Source organism: Oryzias latipes, chromosome 18 (genome assembly GCF_002234675.1).
Source record: "Oryzias latipes chromosome 18, ASM223467v1".
Lineage (NCBI taxonomy): Eukaryota > Metazoa > Chordata > Actinopteri > Beloniformes > Adrianichthyidae > Oryzias > Oryzias latipes.
Window position 1 is genome coordinate 7,702,342 of NC_019876.2, and position 26,264 is coordinate 7,728,605.

Genomic DNA, 26,264 nt, shown 5'->3' on the forward strand with positions numbered 1-26,264 from the left:
TAAAATACTTTTCAGTTCAAATGATTGACAAACATCATCATCCAATCAGCGTTTTCCCATAGTACCTGCATCTTCCGGTTTGGAAATGTTTTTCATTTTTGAAGATTTCGTTTTGTTTTCTGGAAATTAATTCTTTGTTCTGAAATGTTTTTCATTTTTTAATGTTTCATTTTTTAATGTTTCATTTTTTTTCTGAAATGTTTTTCATTTTTTAATGTTTCATTTTTTTTCCTGAAATGTTTTTCATTTTTTAATATTTCATTTTTTTCTGAAATGTTTTCATTTTTTGTATTTCATTTTGTTTTCTGGAAATTAATTTTTTCTAAAATGTTTTCATTTTTTAATATTTCCTTTTTTTTATTTTTGGAAATGAATTTTGTTTTCTGAAATGTTTTTTTCTTTTTTTCTTTTTTGTTTTGTAAGTTTTGGGTCTGAAATTTTGTTTTGTTTTCTAAAATGTAATACTGCTTTTAAATTGTTGCTGTGATCTTAAAAATGTTTTTGTATCGAGTGATTTGTTGAATGGTTTGCACTTCAGGGCCACCGTACTCAATGCATAGTAATGGCGCCTGCGCGTGCACGTCATGTATAAATGAAAAGGAAAATAAACTGAACTTGTACAAATTATCAACTACTTACTACAGAAACATTGAAGGATCACTTCACAACCAGAGATGCACTAAGACAAAATGCCTCTGACTGAAGGAGTCAATGTAGAGGGGTTATACACAAAATACAGGAGGAAGCTCTGGCCTAAACCAATGAAGCAAACTTAAAACATTAAGGTTCTTCCTTCAGATTCTCCCAAGTGTCAATTGCACCACCTGCTGTGTCACAATAGAATGCAAAGATACATGCAAACCTGCAAAAAGTACATGCAAATACATGCAAAAAGTAGCAGATCTTAGCAACAGATTTAGACAAAGATAAATCTTCAAGTAAAATGGAAGACATTTTTGGTTTAGAGAAGTTCATTTAATTACCATGTCTGTTGAAACTTTTATTAGGAGTTTAATTATAAAGAAACATCATCGCAGCAGCAAAGAATCCTGATGGAAAAGATTTTTGTTCCGATTTCAGAAGCTGCTAACTGAGTGTCCAGTCATACTTAAACTCTACTGCATAATGCCAAGGAGTTCCTTTCATAACTGTTTTTTGTACATTTCTATACATTTTTCAAATTTGAATGTGTGTAAGTGAAGAAGAAATGCACCAAGTGGGGCCTGACTTAACAAATCCAACACAATGTGTGCTGGGAAAAACAGCTGAACGGCCATGAAGAAATCAAATGAATCACAGAAGAGAATTGGCTTATATTGTCTTTTACTTTGTAATGCTGAACAAATGAGAACAGTTTGGCCATTTGGTTCTTTTGTGGAACAAACCATTTGCTTTTTCATACATTTTGTAGCAATATTAAACTCCAATCATCAAAAAAAAGAAAAAACAAAAGCATGCAAAGTTGCACAAAAAAACTCTGTGAAACTGAGACGCCACAAAAATCGAACCAGATTATTGCGATGGACCACTGACTATAAAAAAAGGAGGGAAAAGGCTAACACTGATTTGTGACAGCATGGATAACATTCTAAGAGACTCTGCTATATAAACAATAAACTGCAGCCGAAGCTCACACTGTTATAACACTTCTTAAAACCTCTTTATTGTTATCATTTTGTTAGACATTTGATTAATATTGCTAATCTGCTACACATCTGTGAATAGACCCTTGCTCTGAACGATTTACTCATTTTTCCAGTTGATTCATTCTAAATCAACTAGAAAATATTCAAATAACAAATTTCATGAGGTTTGCAGGGAAAAAAAACTTTGCATAATAATGTTATGAAAAAAGACAACTTTCAATTACAAACTTTATAACATATTTATTAAAACATTAAAACACTGTATAAGAAGTTATACAAATTAAAATAAAAAAAAAACATTACCTTTTTGTTTCATTATATGTTACTAAGATGTAAAACAAATTACAAAAAAATGTATATATATTGAGGTCAAAGACTTCTGAGGAGTAGAAATTTTCACAATCCATTTGTGTCTCTTTGTTTGAAATAAGTCCTCGCCTCTCATGTCTTCGGGGTAAATTTGACTAACTCCGCAGATTTTTCGATTTTCTTGAGATGCTAAATGTGTTAAAGAAACACATTAAAATACAATTGAAAATGTTTTGAACAAACAAAACTAAACATTATTTCAGAAGATATTTATTGTAAACATATTATAACATAAAAAAGAAGAAAAGAAATCTCACCTCTTTCACAAGTTCCTCTATTTGTGAAGCATTGAGGCTAGATGTCTTGATACCGATGTTCAGCGTCATGATATATTCTGTTAAAAATAGTTTATGGATGATTAAAACTTTAATTTTTTATAAAAAATGATTTTAACATTGAAATGTTTTTTTTCAAAATCCTAAAAATAGTTTTTTTTAACATTTTACATATGTAGTGGATCCAACGAAAGAAAATATTTTTTTATTTTATTTTACAAGAGAATGTTTAACTATATTTTTATTTGCAAGTCAATAATAAAAGAAGTGATTTTGAAAAGGAATTCATTTTTGGAAAGGCCACATTTAAACTAAATATTAATGGGGAAAAAGAACTTACTGTACACTTTGTTCGCAGGTGATGCACAAATCAGTGTAGGAGAAGAGATGCAACACAAAAGAAAATCATTAAAAAAAAAGAGAAAAAAGAAAAAAAAACTCCAGATATGCAATTCTTAGTTCATGGAATCTTAGTTATTTCAACATATACAAAATTGTAAAAAATGTGTCCTGAAAGTTCCAAGATAAGCAAAACCCAAAATTTCTTACCTGTTACTGCAGAAAAGATGACTCCGGTGCTTGTGACATTCTCAAACACAGAGATGAGGGTAAATGTGTATTTTGTTTGAGGATGAAGTTTGGTCACAGTGTAAGATATTGGTCCATTTCCTTTTGGTGAAGTAATAGTTTCCTGTCTGCCATCAAACTGAAGAACAAAGCTAACATTGTTGTTTACTTTAGCCCACTGCAGATTGATGCTTGTCTCGTTTTGTCCAGTGGATGTGACATTATCTGCATTTTGGGGAGCTGAAGATAAAAAAAGACGAGGCACAAGGCAAGGTTAATACTGATTGTGTGCGATTTGAATTGACGTTAGTTCCTGACATTGGTTTTAATCTATGTTTATCAATTACGTGAGGGTCTTATCTTACCAGTTACTGCAGAAAAAATGACTCCAGTGCTTGTGACGTTCTCAAACACAGAGATGAGGGTAAATGTGTATTTCGTTTGAGAATGAAGGTTGGTCACAGTGTAAGATATCGGTCCATTTCCTACTGGTGAACTGATAGTTTCCTGTCTGCCATCAAACTGAAGAACAAAGCTAACATTGTTGTCTACTTTAGCCCACTGCAGATTGATGCTTGTCTCGTTTTGTTCAGTGGATGTGACATTATCTGCATTTTGGGGAGCTGAAGATAAAAAAAGACGAGGCACAAGGCAAGGTTAATACTGATTGTGTCCTTTTTGAATTGACGTTAGTTCCTGACATTGGATTTAATCTATGTTTATCAATTACGTGAGGGTCTTATCTTACCAGTTACTGCAGAAAAGATGACTCCAGTGCTTGTGACGTTCTCAAACACAGAGATGAGGGTAAATGTGTATTTTCTTTGAGGATGAAGGTTGGTCACAGTGTAAAATATTGGTCCATTTCCTTTCGGTGAAGTAATATTTTCCTGTCTGCCATCAAACTGAAGATCAAAGCTAATATTGTTGTCTACTTTAGCCCACTGCAGATTGATGCTTGTCTCGTTTTGTCCAGTGGATGTGACATTATCTGCATTTTGGGGAGCTGAAGATAAAAAAAGACGAGGCACAAGGCAAGGTTAATACTGATTGTGTCCTTTTTGAATTGACGTTAGTTCCTGACATTGGATTTAATCTATGTTTATCAATTACGTGAGGGTCTTATCTTACCAGTTACTGCAGAAAAGATGACTCCAGTGCTTGTGACGTTCTCAAACACAGAGATGAGGGTAAATGTGTATTTTCTTTGAGGATGAAGGTTGGTCACAGTGTAAAATATTGGTCCATTTCCTTTCGGTGAAGTAATATTTTCCTGTCTGCCATCAAACTGAAGAACAAAGCTAACATTGTTGTCTACTTTAGCCCACTGCAGATTGATGCTTGTCTCGTTTTGTCCAGTGGATGTGACATTATCTGCATTTTGGGGAGCTGAAAACAAGACAAAACCAGGCACAAAGCAAGGTTAATACTGATTGTGTGCGATTTGAATTGACGTTAGTTCCTGACATTGGTTTTAATCTATGTTTATCAATTACGTGAGGGTCTTATCTTACCAGTTACTGCAGAAAAGATGATTTCAGTGCTTGTGACGTCCTCAAACACAGAGATGAGGGTAAATGTGTATTTTCTTTGGGGATGAAGGTTGGTCACAGTGTAAAATATTGGTCCATTTCCTTTCGGTGAAGTAATATTTTTCTGTCTGCCATCAAACTGAAGAAAAAAGCTAACATTGTTTTCTACTTTAGCCCACTGCAGATTGATGCTTGTCTCGTTTTGTCCTGTGGATGTGACATTATCTGCATTTTGGGGAGCTGAAGATAAAAAAAGACGAGGCACAAGGCAAGGTTAATACTGATTGTGTGCGATTTGAATTGACGTTAGTTCCTGACATTGGTTTTAATCTATGTTTATCAATTACGTGAGGGTCTTATCTTACCAGTTACTGCAGAAAAGATGACTCCAGTGCTTGTGACGTTCTCAAACACAGAGATGAGTGTAAATGTGTATTTTGTTTGAGGATGAAGGTTGGTCACAGTGTAAAATATTGGTCCATTTCCTTTCGGTGAAGTAATATTTTCCTGTCTGCCATCAAACTGAAGAACAAAGCTAACATTGTTGTCTACTTTAGCCCACTGCAGATTGATGCTTGTCTCGTTTTGTCCAGTGGATGTGACATTATCTGCATTTTGGGGAGCTGAAAACAAGACAAAACCAGGCACAAGGCAAGGTTAATACTGATTGTGTGCGATTTGAATTGACGTTAGTTCCTGACATTGGTTTTAATCTATATTTGTCAATTACAAGAGGGTCATATCTTACCAGTTACTGCAGAAAAGATGAATCCAGTGCTTGTGACGTTCTCAAACACAGAGATGAGGGTAAATGTGTTTTTTCTTTGAGGATGAAGGTTGGTCACAGTGTAAAATATTGGTCCATTTCCTTTTGGTGAAGTAATATTTTCCTGTCTGCCATCAAACTGCAGAACAAAGCTAACATTGTTGTCTACTTTAGCCCACTGCAGATTGATGCTTGTCTCGTTTTGTCCAGTGGATGTGACATTATCTGCATTTTGGGGAGCTGAAGATAAAACAAGACGAGGCACAAGGCAAGGTTAATACTGATTGTGTGCTATTTGAATTGACGTTAGTTCCTGACATTGGTTTTTATCTATGTTTATCAATTACGTGAGGGTCTTATCTTACCAGTTACTGCAGAAAAGATGACTCCAGTGCTTGTGACGTTCTCAAACAGAGAGATGAGGGTAAATGTGTATTTTCTTTGAGGATGAAGGTTGGTCACAGTGTAAAATATTGGTCCATTTCCTTTCGGTGAAGTAATATTTTCCTGTCTGCCATCAAACTGCAGAACAAAGCTAACATTGTTGTCTACTTTAGCCCACTGCAGGTTGATGCTTGTCTCGTTTTGTCCAGTGGATGTGACATTATCTGCATTTTGGGGAGCTAAAGATAAAACAATACCAGGCACAAGGCAAGGTTAATACTGATTGTGTGCTTTTTGAATTGACGTTAGTTCCTGACATTGGTTTTAATCTATGTTTATCAATTACGTGAGGGTCTTATCTTACCAGTTACTGCAGAAAAGATGACTCCAGTGCTTGTGACGTTCTCAAACACAGAGATGAGGGTAAATGTGTATTTTGTTTGAGGATGAAGGTTGGTCACAGTGTAAAATATTGGTCCATTTCCTTTCGGTGAAATAATATTTTCCTGTCTGCCATCAAACTGAAGAACAAAGCTAACATTGTTGTCTACTTTAGCCCACTGCAGATTGATGCTTGTCTCGTTTTGTCCAGTGGATGTGACATTATCTGCATTTTGGGGAGCTGAAAACAAGACAAAACCAGGCACAAGGCAAGGTTAATACTGATTGTGTGCGATTTGAATTGACGTTAGTTCCTGACATTGGTTTTAATCTATATTTGTCAATTACAAGAGGGTCTTATCTTACCAGTTACTGCAGAAAAGATGACTCCAGTGCTTGTGACGTTCTCAAACACAGAGATGAGGGTAAATGTGTATTTTCTTTGAGGATGAAGGTTGGTCACAGTGTAAAATATTGGTCCATTTCCTTTCGGTGAAGTAATATTTTCCTGTCTGCCATCAAACTGCAGAACAAAGCTAACATTGTTGTCTACTTTAGCCCACTGCAGGTTGATGCTTGTCTCGTTTTGTCCAGTGGATGTGACATTATCTGCATTTTGGGGAGCTGAAAACAAAACAACACCAGGCACAAGGCAAGGTTAATACTGAAATGTGTGCCATTTGAAATGACGTTTATTGCTGACGTTGAATGGAAATGGTGTTTATCAATTACATGAGGGTCATATCTTACCAGTTACTGCAGAAAAGATGACTCCGGTGCTTGTGACGTTCTCAAACACAGAGATGAGGGTAAATGTGTATTTTCTTTGAGGATGAAGGTTGGTCACAGTGTAAAAAATTGGTCCATTTCCTTTCGGTGAAGTAATATTTTCCTGTCTGCCATCAAACTGAAAAACAAATCTAACATTGTTGTCTACTTTAGCCCACTGCAGATTGATGCTTGTCTCGTTTTGTCCAGTGGATGTGACATTATCTGCATTTTGGGGAGCTGAAAACAAGACAAAACCAGGCACAAGGCAAGGTTAATACTGATTGTGTGCGATTTGAATTGATGTTAGTTCCTGACATTGGTTTTAATCTATGTTTATCAATTACGTGAGGGTCTTATCTTACCAGTTACTGCAGAAAAGATGATTTCAGTGCTTGTGACGTTCTCAAACACAGAGATGAGGGTAAATGTGTATTTTGTTTGAGGATGAAGGTTGGTCACAGTGTAAAATATTGGTCCATTTCCTTTCGGTGAAGTAATATTTTCCTGTCTGCCATCAAACTGAAGAACAAAGCTAACATTGTTGTCTACTTTAGCCCACTGCAGATTGATGCTTGTCTCGTTTTGTCCAGTGGATGTGACATTATCTGCATTTTGGGGAGCTGAAGATAAAACAAGACGAGGCACAAGGCAAGGTTAATACTGATTGTGTGCTATTTGAATTGACGTTAGTTCCTGACATTGGTTTTAATCTATGTTTATCAATTACGTGAGGGTCTTATCTTACCAGTTACTGCAGAAAAGATGACTCCAGTGCTTGTGACGTTCTCAAACACAGAGATGAGGGTAAATGTGTATTTTCTTTGAGGATGAAGGTTGGTCACAGTGTAAAATATTGGTCCATTTCCTTTCGGTGAAGTAATATTTTCCTGTCTGCCATCAAACTGAAGAACAAAGCTAACATTGTTGTCTACTTTAGCCCACTGCAGATTGATGCTTGTCTCGTTTTGTCCAGTGGATGTGACATTATCTGCATTTTGGGGAGCTGAAGATAAAAAAAGACGAGGCACAAGGCAAGGTTAATACTGATTGTGTGCTTTTTGAATTGACGTTAGTTCCTGACATTGGTTTTAATCTATATTTGTCAATTACAAGAGGGTCTTATCTTACCAGTTACTGCAGAAAAGATGACTCCAGTGCTTGTGACGTTCTCAAACACAGAGATGAGGGTAAATGTGTATTTTGTTTGAGGATGAAGGTTGGTCACAGTGTAAAATATTGGTCCATTTCCTTTCGGTGAAGTAATATTTTCCTGTCTGCCATCAAACTGAAGAACAAAGCTAACATTGTTGTCTACTTTAGCCCACTGCAGATTGATGCTTGTCTCGTTTTGTCCAGTGGATGTGACATTATCTGCATTTTGGGGAGCTGAAAACAAGACAAAACCAGGCACAAGGCAAGGTTAATACTGATTGTGTGCGATTTGAATTAACGTTAGTTCCTGACATTGGTTTTGATCTATATTTGTCAATTACAAGAGGGTCTTATCTTACCAGTTACTGCAGAAAAGATGATTTCAGTGCTTGTGACGTTCTCAAACACAGAGATGAGGGTAAATGTGTATTTTGTTTGAGGATGAAGGTTGGTCACAGTGTAAAATATTGGTCCATTTCCTTTCGGTGAAGTAATATTTTCCTGTCTGCCATCAACCTGAAGAACAAAGCTAACATTGTTGTCTACTTTAGCCCACTGCAGATTGATGCTTGTCTCGTTTTGTCCAGTTGATGTGACATTATCTGCATTTTGGGGAGCTGAAAACAAAACAACACCAGGCACAAGGCAAGGTTAATACTGAAACGTGTGCCATTTGAAATGACGTTTATTGCTGACGTTGAATGGAAATGGTGTTTATCAATTACATGAGGGTCATATCTTACCAGTTACTGCAGAAAAGATGACTCCAGTGCTTGTGACGTTCTCAAACACAGAGATGAGGGTAAATGTGTATTTTGTTTGAGGATGAAGGTTGGTCACAGTGTAAAATATTGGTCCATTTCCTTTCGGTGAAGTAATATTTTCCTGTCTGCCATCAAACTGCAGAACAAAGCTAACATTGTTGTCTACTTTAGCCCACTGCAGATTGATGCTTGTCTCGTTTTGTCCAGTGGATGTGACATTATCTGCATTTTGGGGAGCTGAAGATAAAACAAGAAGAGTCAATAGGCAAGGTTAATACTGATTGTGTGCTTTTTGAATTGACGTTAGTTCCTGACATTGGTTTTAATCTATGTTTATCAATTACGTGGGGGTCTTATCTTACCAGTTACTGCAGAAAAGATGATTTCAGTGCTTGTGACGTTCTCAAACACAGAGATGAGGGTAAATGTGTATTTTGTTTGAGGATGAAGGTTGGTCACAGTGTAAAATATTGGTCCATTTCCTTTCGGTGAAGTAATATTTTCCTGTCTGCCATCAAACTGAAGAACAAAGCTAACATTGTTGTCTACTTTAACCCACTGCAGATTGATGCTTGTCTCGTTTTGTCCAGTGGATGTGACATTATCTGCATTTTGGGGAGCTGAAGATAAAAAAAGACGAGGCACAAGGCAAGTTTAATACCGATTGTGTGCGATTTGAATTGACGTTAGTTCGTGACATTGGTTTTAATCTATATTTATCAATTACGTGATGGTCTTATCTTACCAGTTACTGCAGAAAAGATGACTCCAGTGCTTGTGACGTTCTCAAACACAGAGATGAGGGTAAATGTGTATTTTGTTTGAGGATGAAGGTTGGTCACAGTGTAAAATATTGGTCCATTTCCTTTCGGTGAAGTAATATTTTCCTGTCTGCCATCAAACTGCAGAACAAAGCTAACATTGTTGTCTACTTTAGCCCACTGCAGATTGATGCTTGTCTCGTTTTGTCCAGTGGATGTGACATTATCTGCATTTTGGGGAGCTGAAAACAAAACAACACCAGGCACAAGGCAAGGTTAATACTGAAATGTGTGCCATTTGAAATGACGTTTATTGCTGACGTTGAATGGAAATGGTGTTTATCAATTACATGAGGGTCATATCTTACCAGTTACTGCAGAAAAGATGACTCCGGTGCTTGTGACGTTCTCAAACACAGAGATGAGGGTAAATTTGTATTTTCTTTGAGGATGAAGGTTGGTCACAGTGTAAAATATTGGTCCATTTCCTATCGGTGAAGTAATATTTTCCTGTCTGCCATCAAACTGAAGAACAAAGCTAACATTGTTGTCTACTTTAGCCCACTGCAGATTGATGCTTGTCTCGTTTTGTCCAGTGGATGTGACATTATCTGCATTTTGGGGAGCTGAAGATAAAAAAAGACGAGGCACAAGGCAAGGTTAATACTGATTGTGTGCGATTTGAATTGAGGTTAGTTCCTGACATTGGTTTTAATCTATATTTGTCAATTACAAGAGGGTCTTATCTTACCAGTTACTGCAGAAAAGATGACTCCAGTGCTTGTGACGTTCTCAAACACAGAGATGAGGGTAAATGTGTATTTTGTTTGAGGATGAAGGTTGGTCACAGTGTAAAATATTGGTCCATTTCCTTTTGGTGAAGTAATATTTTCCTGTCTGCCATCAAACTGAAGAACAAAGCTAACATTGTTGTCTACTTTAACCCACTGCAGATTGATGCTTGTCTCGTTTTGTCCAGTGGATGTGACATTATCTGCATTTTGGGGAGCTGAAAACAAGACAAAACCAGGCACAGGGCAAGGTTAATACTGATTGTGTGCGATTTGAATTGACGTTAGTTCCTGAAATTGGTTTTAATCTATATTTGTCAATTACAAGAGGGTCTTATCTTACCAGTTACTGCAGAAAAGATGACTCCAGTGCTTGTGACGTTCTCAAACACAGAGATGAGGGTAAATGTGTATTTTCTTTGAGGATGAAGGTTGGTCACAGTGTAAAATATTGGTCCATTTCCTTTTGGTGAAGTAATATTTTCCTGTCTGCCATCAAACTGCAGAACAAAGCTAACATTGTTGTCTACTTTAGCCCACTGCAGATTGATGCTTGTCTCGTTTTGTCCAGTGGATGTGACATTATCTGCATTTTGGGGAGCTGAAAACAAAACAACACCAGGCACAAGGCAAGGTTAATACTGAAATGTGTGCCATTTGAAATGACGTTTATTGCTGACGTTGAATGGAAATGGTGTTTATCAATTACATGAGGGTCATATCTTACCAGTTACTGCAGAAAAGATGACTCCGGTGCTTGTGACGTTCTCAAACACAGAGATGAGGGTAAATGTGTATTTTCTTTGAGGATGAAGGTTGGTCACAGTGTAAAAAATTGATCCATTTCCTTTCGGTGAAGTAATATTTTCCTGTCTGCCATCAAACTGAAAAACAAAGCTAACATTGTTGTCTACTTTAGCCCACTGCAGATTGATGCTTGTCTCGTTTTGTCCAGTGGATGTGACATTATCTGCATTTTGGGGAGCTGAAAACAAAACAACACCAGGCACAAGGCAAGGTTAATACTGAAATGTGTGCCATTTGAAATGACGTTTATTGCTGACGTTGAATGGAAACGGTTTTTATCAATTACATGAGGGTCATATCTTACCAGTTACTGCAGAAAAGGTGAATCCAGTGCTTGTGACGTTCTCAAAGACAGAGATGAGGGTAAATGTGTATTTTCTTTGAGGATGAAGGTTGGTCACAGTGTAAAATATTGGTCCATTTCCTTTCGGTGAAGTAATATTTTCCTGTCTGCCATCAAACTGAAGAACAAAGCTAACATTGTTGTCTACTTTAACCCACTGCAGATTGATGCTTGTCTCGTTTTGTCCAGTTGATGTGACATTATCTGCATTTTGGGGAGCTGAAAACAAGACAAAACCAGGCACAAGGCAAGGTTAATACTGATTGTGTGCGATTTGAATTGACGTTAGTTCCTGACATTGGTTTTAATCTATATTTGTCAATTACAAGAGGGTCTTATCTTACCAGTTACTGCAGAAAAGATGACTCCAGTGCTTGTGACGTTCTCAAACACAGAGATGAGGGTAAATGTGTATTTTCTTTGAGGATGAAGGTTGGTCACAGTGTAAAATATTGGTCCATTTCCTTTCGGTGAAGTAATATTTTCCTGTCTGCCATCAAACTGAAGAACAAAGCTAACATTGTTGTCTACTTTAGCCCACTGCAGATTGATGCTTGTCTCGTTTTGTCCAGTGGATGTGACATTATCTGCATTTTGGGGAGCTGAAAACAAAACAACACCAGGCACAAGGCAAGGTTAATACTGAAATGTGTGCCATTTGAAATGACGTTTATTGCTGACGTTGAATGGAAATGGTGTTTATCAATTACATGAGGGTCATATCTTACCAGTTACTGCAGAAAAGATGACTCCGGTGCTTGTGACGTTCTCAAACACAGAGATGAGGGTAAATGTGTATTTTCTTTGAGGATGAAGGTTGGTCACAGTGTAAAATATTGGTCCATTTCCTTTCGGTGAAGTAATATTTTCCTGTCTGCCATCAAACTGCAGAACAAAGCTAACATTGTTGTCTACTTTAGCCCACTGCAGATTGATGCTTGTCTCGTTTTGTCCAGTGGATGTGACATTATCTGCATTTTGGGGAGCTGAAGATAAAACAAGAAGAGTCAATAGGCAAGGTTAATACTGATTGTGTGCTTTTTGAATTGACGTTAGTTCCTGACATTGGTTTTAATCTATGTTTATCAATTACGTGGGGGTCTTATCTTACCAGTTACTGCAGAAAAGATGATTTCAGTGCTTGTGACGTTCTCAAACACAGAGATGAGGGTAAATGTGTATTTTCTTTGAGGATGAAGGTTGGTCACAGTGTAAAATATTGGTCCATTTCCTTTCGGTGAAGTAATATTTTCCTGTCTGCCATCAAACTGAAGAACAAAGCTAACATTGTTGTCTACTTTAACCCACTGCAGATTGATGCTTGTCTCATTTTGTCCAGTGGATGTGACATTATCTGCATTTTGGGGAGCTGAAGATAAAAAAAGACGAGGCACAAGGCAAGGTTAATACTGATTGTGTGCTTTTTGAATTGACGTTAGTTCCTGACATTGGTTTTAATCTATATTTGTCAATTACAAGAGGGTCTTATCTTACCAGTTACTGCAGAAAAGATGACTCCAGTGCTTGTGACGTTCTCAAACACAGAGATGAGGGTAAATGTGTATTTTGTTTGAGGATGAAGGTTGGTCACAGTGTAAAATATTGGTCCATTTCCTTTCGGTGAAGTAATATTTTCCTGTCTGCCATCAAACTGAAGAACAAAGCTAACATTGTTGTCTACTTTAACCCACTGCAGATTGATGCTTGTCTCGTTTTGTCCAGTGGATGTGACATTATCTGCATTTTGGGGAGCTGAAGATAAAAAAAGACGAGGCACAAGGCAAGTTTAATACCGATTGTGTGCGATTTGAATTGACGTTAGTTCGTGACATTGGTTTTAATCTATATTTATCAATTACGTGAGGGTCTTATCTTACCAGTTACTGCAGAAAAGATGACTCCAGTGCTTGTGACGTTCTCAAACACAGAGATGAGGGTAAATGTGTATTTTGTTTGAGGATGAAGGTTGGTCACAGTGTAAAATATTGGTCCATTTCCTTTCGGTGAAGTAATATTTTCCTGTCTGCCATCAAACTGCAGAACAAAGCTAACATTGTTGTCTACTTTAGCCCACTGCAGATTGATGCTTGTCTCGTTTTGTCCAGTGGATGTGACATTATCTGCATTTTGGGGAGCTGAAAACAAAACAACACCAGGCACAAGGCAAGGTTAATACTGAAATGTGTGCCATTTGAAATGACGTTTATTGCTGACGTTGAATGGAAATGGTGTTTATCAATTACATGAGGGTCATATCTTACCAGTTACTGCAGAAAAGATGACTCCGGTGCTTGTGACGTTCTCAAACACAGAGATGAGGGTAAATTTGTATTTTCTTTGAGGATGAAGGTTGGTCACAGTGTAAAATATTGGTCCATTTCCTATCGGTGAAGTAATATTTTCCTGTCTGCCATCAAACTGAAGAACAAAGCTAACATTGTTGTCTACTTTAGCCCACTGCAGATTGATGCTTGTCTCGTTTTGTCCAGTGGATGTGACATTATCTGCATTTTGGGGAGCTGAAGATAAAAAAAGACGAGGCACAAGGCAAGGTTAATACTGATTGTGTGCGATTTGAATTGAGGTTAGTTCCTGACATTGGTTTTAATCTATATTTGTCAATTACAAGAGGGTCTTATCTTACCAGTTACTGCAGAAAAGATGACTCCAGTGCTTGTGACGTTCTCAAACACAGAGATGAGGGTAAATGTGTATTTTGTTTGAGGATGAAGGTTGGTCACAGTGTAAAATATTGGTCCATTTCCTTTTGGTGAAGTAATATTTTCCCGTCTGCCATCAAACTGAAGAACAAAGCTAACATTGTTGTCTACTTTAACCCACTGCAGATTGATGCTTGTCTCGTTTTGTCCAGTGGATGTGACATTATCTGCATTTTGGGGAGCTGAAAACAAGACAAAACCAGGCACAAGGCAAGGTTAATACTGATTGTGTGCGATTTGAATTGACGTTAGTTCCTGAAATTGGTTTTAATCTATATTTGTCAATTACAAGAGGGTCTTATCTTACCAGTTACTGCAGAAAAGATGACTCCAGTGCTTGTGACGTTCTCAAACACAGAGATGAGGGTAAATGTGTATTTTCTTTGAGGATGAAGGTTGGTCACAGTGTAAAATATTGGTCCATTTCCTTTTGGTGAAGTAATATTTTCCTGTCTGCCATCAAACTGCAGAACAAAGCTAACATTGTTGTCTACTTTAGCCCACTGCAGATTGATGCTTGTCTCGTTTTGTCCAGTGGATGTGACATTATCTGCATTTTGGGGAGCTGAAAACAAAACAACACCAGGCACAAGGCAAGGTTAATACTGAAATGTGTGCCATTTGAAATGACGTTTATTGCTGACGTTGAATGGAAATGGTGTTTATCAATTACATGAGGGTCATATCTTACCAGTTACTGCAGAAAAGATGACTCCGGTGCTTGTGACGTTCTCAAACACAGAGATGAGGGTAAATGTGTATTTTCTTTGAGGATGAAGGTTGGTCACAGTGTAAAAAATTGATCCATTTCCTTTCGGTGAAGTAATATTTTCCTGTCTGCCATCAAACTGAAAAACAAAGCTAACATTGTTGTCTACTTTAGCCCACTGCAGATTGATGCTTGTCTCGTTTTGTCCAGTGGATGTGACATTATCTGCATTTTGGGGAGCTGAAAACAAAACAACACCAGGCACAAGGCAAGGTTAATACTGAAATGTGTGCCATTTGAAATGACGTTTATTGCTGACGTTGAATGGAAACGGTTTTTATCAATTACATGAGGGTCATATCTTACCAGTTACTGCAGAAAAGGTGAATCCAGTGCTTGTGACGTTCTCAAAGACAGAGATGAGGGTAAATGTGTATTTTCTTTGAGGATGAAGGTTGGTCACAGTGTAAAATATTGGTCCATTTCCTTTCGGTGAAGTAATATTTTCCTGTCTGCCATCAAACTGAAGAACAAAGCTAACATTGTTGTCTACTTTAACCCACTGCAGATTGATGCTTGTCTCGTTTTGTCCAGTGGATGTGACATTATCTGCATTTTGGGGAGCTGAAAACAAGACAAAACCAGGCACAAGGCAAGGTTAATACTGATTGTGTGCGATTTGAATTGACGTTAGTTCCTGACATTGGTTTTAATCTATATTTGTCAATTACAAGAGGGTCTTATCTTACCAGTTACTGCAGAAAAGATGACTCCAGTGCTTGTGACGTTCTCAAACACAGAGATGAGGGTAAATGTGTATTTTCTTTGAGGATGAAGGTTGGTCACAGTGTAAAATATTGGTCCATTTCCTTTCGGTGAAGTAATATTTTCCTGTCTGCCATCAAACTGAAGAACAAAGCTAACATTGTTGTCTACTTTAGCCCACTGCAGATTGATGCTTGTCTCGTTTTGTCCAGTGGATGTGACATTATCTGCATTTTGGGGAGCTGAAAACAAAACAACACCAGGCACAAGGCAAGGTTAATACTGAAATGTGTGCCATTTGAAATGACGTTTATTGCTGACGTTGAATGGAAATGGTGTTTATCAATTACATGAGGGTCATATCTTACCAGTTACTGCAGAAAAGATGACTCCGGTGCTTGTGACGTTCTCAAACACAGAGATGAGGGTAAATGTGTATTTTCTTTGAGGATGAAGGTTGGTCACAGTGTAAAAAATTGATCCATTTCCTTTCGGTGAAGTAATATTTTCCTGTCTGCCATCAAACTGAAAAACAAAGCTAACATTGTTGTCTACTTTAGCCCACTGCAGATTGATGCTTGTCTCGTTTTGTCCAGTGGATGTGACATTATCTGCATTTTGGGGAGCTGAAAACAAAACAACACCAGGCACAAGGCAAGGTTAATACTGAAATGTGTGCCATTTGAAATGACGTTTATTGCTGACGTTGAATGGAAACGGTTTTTATCAATTACATGAGGGTCATATCTTACCAGTTACTGCAGAAAAGGTGAATCCAGTGCTTGTGACGTTCTCAAAGACAGAGATGAGGGTAAATGTGTATTTTCTTTGAGGATGAAGGTTGGTCACAGTGTAAAATATTGGTCCATTTCCTTTCGGTGAAGTAATATTTTCCTGTCTGCCATCAAACTGAAGAACAAAGCTAACATTGTTGTCTACTTTAACCCACTGCAGATTGATGCTTGTCTCGTTTTGTCCAGTGGATGTGACATTATCTGCATTTTGGGGAGCTGAAAACAAGACAAAACCAGGCACAAGGCAAGGTTAATACTGATTGTGTGCGATTTGAATTGACGTTAGTTCCTGACATTGGTTTTAATCTATATTTGTCAATTACAAGAGGGTCTTATCTTACCAGTTACTGCAGAAAAGATGACTCCAGTGCTTGTGACGTTCTCAAACACAGAGATGAGGGTAAATGTGTATTTTCTTTGAGGATGAAGGTTGGTCACAGTGTAAAATATTGGTCCATTTCCTTTCGGTGAAGTAATATTTTCCTGTCTGCCATCAAACTGAAGAACAAAGCTAACATTGTTGTCTACTTTAGCCCACTGCAGATTGATGCTTGTCTCGTTTTGTCCAGTGGATGTGAAATTATCTGCATTTTGGGGAGCTGAAGATAAAACAACATGAGGCACAAGTCAAGGTTAATTCTAAATTGTGTGCGATTTGAAGTGACTTTAATTCCTGACATTGGTTTTAATCTATATTTGTCAATTACAAAAGGGTCTTGTCTTACCAGTTACTGCAGAAAAGATGACTCCAGTGCTTGTGACGTTCTCAAACACAGAGATGAAGGTAAATGTGTATTTTCTTTGAGGATGAAGGTTGGTCACAGTGTAAAATATTGGTCCATTTCCTTTCGGTGAAGTAATATTTTCCTGTCTGCCATCAAACTGAAAAACAAAGCTAACATTGTTGTCTACTTTAGCCCACTGCAGATTGATGCTTGTCTCGTTTTGTCCAGTGGATGTGACATTATCTGCATTTTGGGGAGCTGAAGATAACAAAAGACGAGGCACAAGGCAAGGTTAATACCGATTGTGTGCGATTTGAATTGACGTTAGTTCCTGACATTGGTTTTAATCTATATTTGTCAATTACAAGAGGGTCTTATCTTACCAGTTACTGCAGAAAAGATGACTCCAGTGCTTGTGACGTTCTCAAACAAAGAGATGAGGGTAAATGTGTATTTTCTTTGAGGATGAAGGTTGGTCACAGTGTAAAATATTGGTCCATTTCCTTTCGGTGAAGTAATATTTTCCTGTCTGCCATCAAACTGAAGAACAAAGCTAACATTGTTGTCTACTTTAGCCCACTGCAGATTGATGCTTGTCTCGTTTTGTCCAGTGGATGTGAAATTATCTGCATTTTGGGGAGCTGAAAACAAAACAACACCAGGCACAAGGCAAGGTTAATACTGAAATGTGTGCCATTTGAAATGACGTTTATTGCTGACGTTGAATGGAAATGGTGTTTATCAATTACATGAGGGTCATATCTTACCAGTTACTGCAGAAAAGATGACTCCGGTGCTTGTGACGTTCTCAAACACAGAGATGAGGGTAAATGTGTATTTTCTTTGAGGATGAAGGTTGGTCACAGTGTAAAATATTGGTCCATTTCCTTTCGGTGAAGTAATATTTTCCTGTCTGCCATCAAACTGAAGAACAAAGCTAACATTGTTGTCTACTTTAGCCCAATGCAGATTGATGCTTGTCTCGTTTTGTCCAGTGGATGTGAAATTATCTGCATTTTGGGGAGCTGAAGATAAAACAACATGAGGCACAAGTCAAGGTTAATTCTAAATTGTGTGCGATTTGAAGTGACTTTAATTCCTGACATTGGTTTTAATCTATATTTGTCAATTACAAAAGGGTCTTGTCTTACCAGTTACTGCAGAAAAGATGACTCCAGTGCTTGTGACGTTCTCAAACACAGAGATGAAGGTAAATGTGTATTTTCTTTGAGGATGAAGGTTGGTCACAGTGTAAAATATTGGTCCATTTCCTTTCGGTGAAGTAATATTTTCCTGTCTGCCATCAAACTGAAAAACAAAGCTAACATTGTTGTCTACTTTAGCCCACTGCAGATTGATGCTTGTCTCGTTTTGTCCAGTGGATGTGACATTATCTGCATTTTGGGGAGCTGAAGATAAAAAAAGACGAGGCACAAGGCAAGGTTAATACCGATTGTGTGCGATTTGAATTGACGTTAGTTCCTGACATTGGTTTTAATCTATATTTGTCAATTACAAGAGGGTCTTATCTTACCAGTTACTGCAGAAAAGATGACTCCAGTGCTTGTGACGTTCTCAAACACAGAGATGAGGGTAAATGTGTATTTTCTTTGAGGATGAAGGTTGGTCACAGTGTAAAATATTGGTCCATTTCCTTTTGGTGAAGTAATATTTTCCTGTCTGCCATCAAACTGAAGAACAAAGCTAACATTGTTGTCTACTTTAACCCACTGCAGATTGATGCTTGTCTCGTTTTGTCCAGTGGATGTGACATTATCTGCATTTTGGGGAGCTGAAAACAAGACAAAACCAGGCACAAGGCAAGGTTAATACTGATTGTGTGCGATTTGAATTGACGTTAGTTCCTGACATTGGTTTTAATCTATATTTGTCAATTACAGAAGGGGTCTTATCTTACCAGTTACTGCAGAAAAGATGACTCCAGTGCTTGTGACGTTCTCAAACACAGAGATGAGGGTAAATGTGTATTTTCTTTGAGGATGAAGGTTGGTCACAGTGTAAAATATTGGTCCATTTCCTTTCGGTGAAGTAATATTTTCCTGTCTGCCATCAAACTGCAGAACAAAGCTAACATTGTTGTCTACTTTAGCCCACTGCAGGTTGATGCTTGTCTCGTTTTGTCCAGTGGATGTGACATTATCTGCATTTTGGGGAGCTGAAAACAAAACAACACCAGGCACAAGGCAAGGTTAATACTGAAATGTGTGCCATTTGAAATGACGTTTATTGCTGACGTTGAATGGAAATGGTGTTTATCAATTACATGAGGGTCATATCTTACCAGTTACTGCAGAAAAGATGACTCCGGTGCTTGTGACGTTCTCAAACACAGAGATGAGGGTAAATGTGTATTTTCTTTGAGGATGAAGGTTGGTCACAGTGTAAAAAATTGGTCCATTTCCTTTCGGTGAAGTAATATTTTCCTGTCTGCCATCAAACTGAAAAACAAATCTAACATTGTTGTCTACTTTAGCCCACTGCAGATTGATGCTTGTCTCGTTTTGTCCAGTGGATGTGACATTATCTGCATTTTGGGGAGCTGAAGATAAAAAAAGACGAGGCACAAGGCAAGGTTAATACCGATTGTGTGCGATTTGAATTGACGTTAGTTCCTGACATTGGTTTTAATCTATATTTGTCAATTACAAGAGGGTCTTATCTTACCAGTTACTGCAGAAAAGATGACTCCAGTGCTTGTGACGTTCTCAAACACAGAGAGGAGGGTAAATGTGTATTTTCTTTGAGGATGAAGGTTGGTCACAGTGTAAAATATTGGTCCATTTCCTTTCGGTGAAGTAATATTTTCCTGTCTGCCATCAAACTGAAGAACAAAGCTAACATTGTTGTCTACTTTAACCCACTGCAGATTGATACTTGTCTCGTTTTGTCCAGTGGATGTGACATTATCTGCATTTTGGGGAGCTGAAAACAAGACAAAACCAGGCACAAGGCAAGGTTAATACTGATTGTGTGCGATTTGAATTGACGTTAGTTCCTGACATTGGTTTTAATCTATATTTGTCAATTACAAGAGGGTCTTATCTTACCAGTTACTGCAGAAAAGATGACTCCAGTGCTTGTGACGTTCTCAAACACAGAGATGAGGGTAAATGTGTATTTTCTTTGAGGATGAAGGTTGGTCACAGTGTAAAATATTGGTCCATTTCCTTTCGGTGAAGTAAAATTTTCCTGTCTGCCATCAAACTGAAGAACAAAGCTAACATTGTTGTCTACTTTAGCCCACTGCAGATTGATGCTTGTCTCGTTTTGTCCAGTGGATGTGACATTATCTGCATTTTGGGGAGCTGAAAACAAAACAACACCAGGCACAAGGCAAGGTTAATACTGAAATGTGTGCCATTTGAAATGACGTTTATTGCTGACGTTGAATGGAAATGGTGTTTATCAATTACATGAGGGTCATATCTTACCAGTTACTGCAGAAAAGATGACTCCAGTGCTTGTGACGTTCTCAAACACAGAGATGAGGGTAAATGTGTATTTTGTTTGAGGATGAAGGTTGGTCACAGTGTAAAATATTGGTCCATTTCCTTTCGGTGAAGTAATATTTTCCTGTCTGCCATCAAACTGCAGAACAAAGCTAACATTGTTGTCTACTTTAGCCCACTGCAGATTGATGCTTGTCTCGTTTTGTCCAGTGGATGTGACATTATCTGCATTTTGGGGAGCTGAAAACAAAACAACACCAGGCACAAGGCAAGGTTAATACTGAAATGTGTGCCATTTGAAATGACGTTTATTGCTGACGTTGAATGGAAACGGTTTTTATCAATTACGTGAGGGTCTTATCTTACCAGTTACTGCAGAAAAGGTGAATCCAGTGCTTGTGACGTTCTCAAACACAGAGATGAGGGTAAATGTGTATTTTCTTTGAGGATGAAGGTTGGTCACAGTGTAAAATATTGGTCCATTTCCTTTCGGTGAAGTAATATTTTCCTGTCTGCCATCAAACTGAAGAACAAAGCTAACATTGTTGTCTACTTTAACCCACTGCAGATTGATGCTTGTCTCGTTTTGTCCAGTGGATGTGACATTATCTGCATTTTGGGGAGCTGAAGATAAAAAAAGACGAGGCACAAGGCAAGGTTAATACCGATTGTGTGCGATTTGAATTGACGTTAGTTCCTGACATTGGTTTTAATCTATATTTGTCAATTACAAGAGGGTCTTATCTTACCAGTTACTGCAGAAAAGATGACTCCAGTGCTTGTGACGTTCTCAAACACAGAGATGAAGGTAAATGTGTATTTTCTTTGAGGATGAAGGTTGGTCACAGTGTAAAATATTGGTCCATTTCCTTTCGGTGAAGTAATATTTTCCTGTCTGCCATCAAACTGAAGAACAAAGCTAACATTGTTGTCTACTTTAGCCCACTGCAGATTGATGCTTGTCTCGTTTTGTCCAGTGGATGTGACATTATCTGCATTTTGGGGAGCTGAAGATAAAAAAAGACGAGGCACAAGGCAAGGTTAATACCGATTGTGTGCGATTTGAATTGACGTTAGTTCCTGACATTGGTTTTAATCTATATTTGTCAATTACAAGAGGGTCTTATCTTACCAGTTACTGCAGAAAAGATGACTCCAGTGCTTGTGACGTTCTCAAACACAGAGATGAGGGTAAATGTGTATTTTCTTTGAGGATGAAGGTTGGTCAAGGTGCAAGATATTGGTCCATTTCCTTTTGGTGAAGTAATAGTTTCCTGTCTGCCATCAAACTGAAGAACAAAGCTAACATTGTTGTCTACTTTAGCCCACTGCAGATTGATGCTTGTCTCGTTTTGTCCAGTGGATGTGACATTATCTGCATTTTGGGGAGCTGAAGATAAAAAAAGACGAGGCACAAGGCAAGGTTAATACCGATTGTGTGCGATTTGAATTGACGTTAGTTCCTGACATTGGTTTTAATCTATATTTGTCAATTACAAGAGGGTCTTATCTTACCAGTTACTGCAGAAAAGATGACTCCAGTGCTTGTGACGTTCTCAAACACAGAGATGAGGGTAAATGTGTATTTTCTTTGAGGATGAAGGTTGGTCACAGTGTAAAATATTGGTCCATTTCCTTTCGGTGAAGTAATATTTTCCTGTCTGCCATCAAACTGAAGAACAAAGCTAACATTGTTGTCTACTTTAACCCACTGCAGATTGATGCTTGTCTCGTTTTGTCCAGTGGATGTGACATTATCTGCATTTTGGGGAGCTGAAAACAAGACAAAACCAGGCACAAGGCAAGGTTAATACTGATTGTGTGCGATTTGAATTGACGTTAGTTCCTGACATTGGTTTTAATCTATATTTGTCAATTACAAGAGGGTCTTATCTTACCAGTTACTGCAGAAAAGATGACTCCAGTGCTTGTGACGTTCTCAAACACAGAGATGAGGGTAAATGTGTATTTTCTTTGAGGATGAAGGTTGGTCACAGTGTAAAATATTGGTCCATTTCCTTTCGGTGAAGTAATATTTTCCTGTCTGCCATCAAACTGCAGAACAAAGCTAACATTGTTGTCTACTTTAGCCCACTGCAGGTTGATGCTTGTCTCGTTTTGTCCAGTGGATGTGACATTATCTGCATTTTGGGGAGCTGAAAACAAAACAACACCAGGCACAAGGCAAGGTTAATACTGAAATGTGTGCCATTTGAAATGACGTTTATTGCTGACGTTGAATGGAAATGGTGTTTATCAATTACATGAGGGTCATATCTTACCAGTTACTGCAGAAAAGATGACTCCGGTGCTTGTGACGTTCTCAAACACAGAGATGAGGGTAAATGTGTATTTTCTTTGAGGATGAAGGTTGGTCACAGTGTAAAAAATTGGTCCATTTCCTTTCGGTGAAGTAATATTTTCCTGTCTGCCATCAAACTGAAAAACAAATCTAACATTGTTGTCTACTTTAGCCCACTGCAGATTGATGCTTGTCTCGTTTTGTCCAGTGGATGTGACATTATCTGCATTTTGGGGAGCTGAAGATAAAAAAAGACGAGGCACAAGGCAAGGTTAATACCGATTGTGTGCGATTTGAATTGACGTTAGTTCCTGACATTGGTTTTAATCTATATTTGTCAATTACAAGAGGGTCTTATCTTACCAGTTACTGCAGAAAAGATGACTCCAGTGCTTGTGACGTTCTCAAACACAGAGAGGAGGGTAAATGTGTATTTTCTTTGAGGATGAAGGTTGGTCACAGTGTAAAATATTGGTCCATTTCCTTTCGGTGAAGTAATATTTTCCTGTCTGCCATCAAACTGAAGAACAAAGCTAACATTGTTGTCTACTTTAACCCACTGCAGATTGATACTTGTCTCGTTTTGTCCAGTGGATGTGACATTATCTGCATTTTGGGGAGCTGAAAACAAGACAAAACCAGGCACAAGGCAAGGTTAATACTGATTGTGTGCGATTTGAATTGACGTTAGTTCCTGACATTGGTTTTAATCTATATTTGTCAATTACAAGAGGGTCTTATCTTACCAGTTACTGCAGAAAAGATGACTCCAGTGCTTGTGACGTTCTCAAACACAGAGATGAGGGTAAATGTGTATTTTCTTTGAGGATGAAGGTTGGTCACAGTGTAAAATATTGGTCCATTTCCTTTCGGTGAAGTAAAATTTTCCTGTCTGCCATCAAACTGAAGAACAAAGCTAACATTGTTGTCTACTTTAGCCCACTGCAGATTGATGCTTGTCTCGTTTTGTCCAGTGGATGTGACATTATCTGCATTTTGGGGAGCTGAAAACAAAACAACACCAGGCACAAGGCAAGGTTAATACTGAAATGTGTGCCATTTGAAATGACGTTTATTGCTGACGTTGAATGGAAATGGTGTTTATCAATTACATGAGGGTCATATCTTACCAGTTACTGCAGAAAAGATGACTCCAGTGCTTGTGACGTTCTCAAACACAGAGATGAGGGTAAATGTGTATTTTGTTTGAGGATGAAGGTTGGTCACAGTGTAAAATATTGGTCCATTTCCTTTCGGTGAAGTAATATTTTCCTGTCTGCCATCAAACTGCAGAACAAAGCTAACATTGTTGTCTACTTTAGCCCACTGCAGATTGATGCTTGTCTCGTTTTGTCCAGTGGATGTGACATTATCTGCATTTTGGGGAGCTGAAAACAAAACAACACCAGGCACAAGGCAAGGTTAATACTGAAATGTGTGCCATTTGAAATGACGTTTATTGCTGACGTTGAATGGAAACGGTTTTTATCAATTACGTGAGGGTCTTATCTTACCAGTTACTGCAGAAAAGGTGAATCCAGTGCTTGTGACGTTCTCAAACACAGAGATGAGGGTAAATGTGTATTTTCTTTGAGGATGAAGGTTGGTCACAGTGTAAAATATTGGTCCATTTCCTTTCGGTGAAGTAATATTTTCCTGTCTGCCATCAAACTGAAGAACAAAGCTAACATTGTTGTCTACTTTAACCCACTGCAGATTGATGCTTGTCTCGTTTTGTCCAGTGGATGTGACATTATCTGCATTTTGGGGAGCTGAAGATAAAAAAAGACGAGGCACAAGGCAAGGTTAATACCGATTGTGTGCGATTTGAATTGACGTTAGTTCCTGACATTGGTTTTAATCTATATTTGTCAATTACAAGAGGGTCTTATCTTACCAGTTACTGCAGAAAAGATGACTCCAGTGCTTGTGACGTTCTCAAACACAGAGATGAAGGTAAATGTGTATTTTCTTTGAGGATGAAGGTTGGTCACAGTGTAAAATATTGGTCCATTTCCTTTCGGTGAAGTAATATTTTCCTGTCTGCCATCAAACTGAAGAACAAAGCTAACATTGTTGTCTACTTTAGCCCACTGCAGATTGATGCTTGTCTCGTTTTGTCCAGTGGATGTGACATTATCTGCATTTTGGGGAGCTGAAGATAAAAAAAGACGAGGCACAAGGCAAGGTTAATACCGATTGTGTGCGATTTGAATTGACGTTAGTTCCTGACATTGGTTTTAATCTATATTTGTCAATTACAAGAGGGTCTTATCTTACCAGTTACTGCAGAAAAGATGACTCCAGTGCTTGTGACGTTCTCAAACACAGAGATGAGGGTAAATGTGTATTTTCTTTGAGGATGAAGGTTGGTCAAGGTGCAAGATATTGGTCCATTTCCTTTTGGTGAAGTAATAGTTTCCTGTCTGCCATCAAACTGAAGAACAAAGCTAACATTGTTGTCTACTTTAGCCCACTGCAGATTGATGCTTGTCTCGTTTTGTCCAGTGGATGTGACATTATCTGCATTTTGGGGAGCTGAAGATAAAAAAAGACGAGGCACAAGGCAAGGTTAATACCGATTGTGTGCGATTTGAATTGACGTTAGTTCCTGACATTGGTTTTAATCTATATTTGTCAATTACAAGAGGGTCTTATCTTACCAGTTACTGCAGAAAAGATGACTCCAGTGCTTGTGACGTTCTCAAACACAGAGATGAGGGTAAATGTGTATTTTCTTTGAGGATGAAGGTTGGTCACAGTGTAAAATATTGGTCCATTTCCTTTCGGTGAAGTAATATTTTCCTGTCTGCCATCAAACTGAAGAACAAAGCTAACATTGTTGTCTACTTTAACCCACTGCAGATTGATGCTTGTCTCGTTTTGTCCAGTGGATGTGACATTATCTGCATTTTGGGGAGCTGAAAACAAGACAAAACCAGGCACAAGGCAAGGTTAATACTGATTGTGTGCGATTTGAATTGACGTTAGTTCCTGACATTGGTTTTAATCTATATTTGTCAATTACAAGAGGGTCTTATCTTACCAGTTACTGCAGAAAAGATGACTCCAGTGCTTGTGACGTTCTCAAACACAGAGATGAGGGTAAATGTGTATTTTCTTTGAGGATGAAGGTTGGTCACAGTGTAAAATATTGGTCCATTTCCTTTCGGTGAAGTAATATTTTCCTGTCTGCCATCAAACTGTAGAAAAAAGCTAACATTGTTGTCTACTTTAGCCCACTGCAGATTGATGCTTGTCTCGTTTTGTCCAGTGGATGTGACATTTTCTGCATTTTGGGGAGCTGAAAACAAAACAACACCAGGCACAAGGCAAGGTTAATACTGAAATGTGTGCCATTTGAAATGACTTTCATTGCTGACGTTGAATGGAAATGGTGTTTATCAATTACATGAAGGTCATATCTTACCAGTTACTGCAGAAAAGGTGAATCCAGTGCTTGTGACGTT

The 26,264-nt window shown here is 38.0% G+C and overlaps 1 long non-coding RNA gene across 1 annotated transcript; it reads right to left on the reverse strand.

Annotated features, from left to right (window-relative positions):
• Positions 1–1,314: 1,314 nt before the first annotated feature.
• On the reverse strand, positions 1,315–3,211 carry LOC111949211. The gene is made up of 4 exons (XR_002875227.1): positions 2,840–3,211; positions 2,631–2,636; positions 2,273–2,349; positions 1,315–2,144 (listed from the first exon to the last, which is right to left on the reverse strand). It is a non-coding gene; the product is annotated as an uncharacterized LOC111949211 (long non-coding RNA).
• Between the last annotated feature and the right edge of the window lie 23,053 nt (positions 3,212–26,264).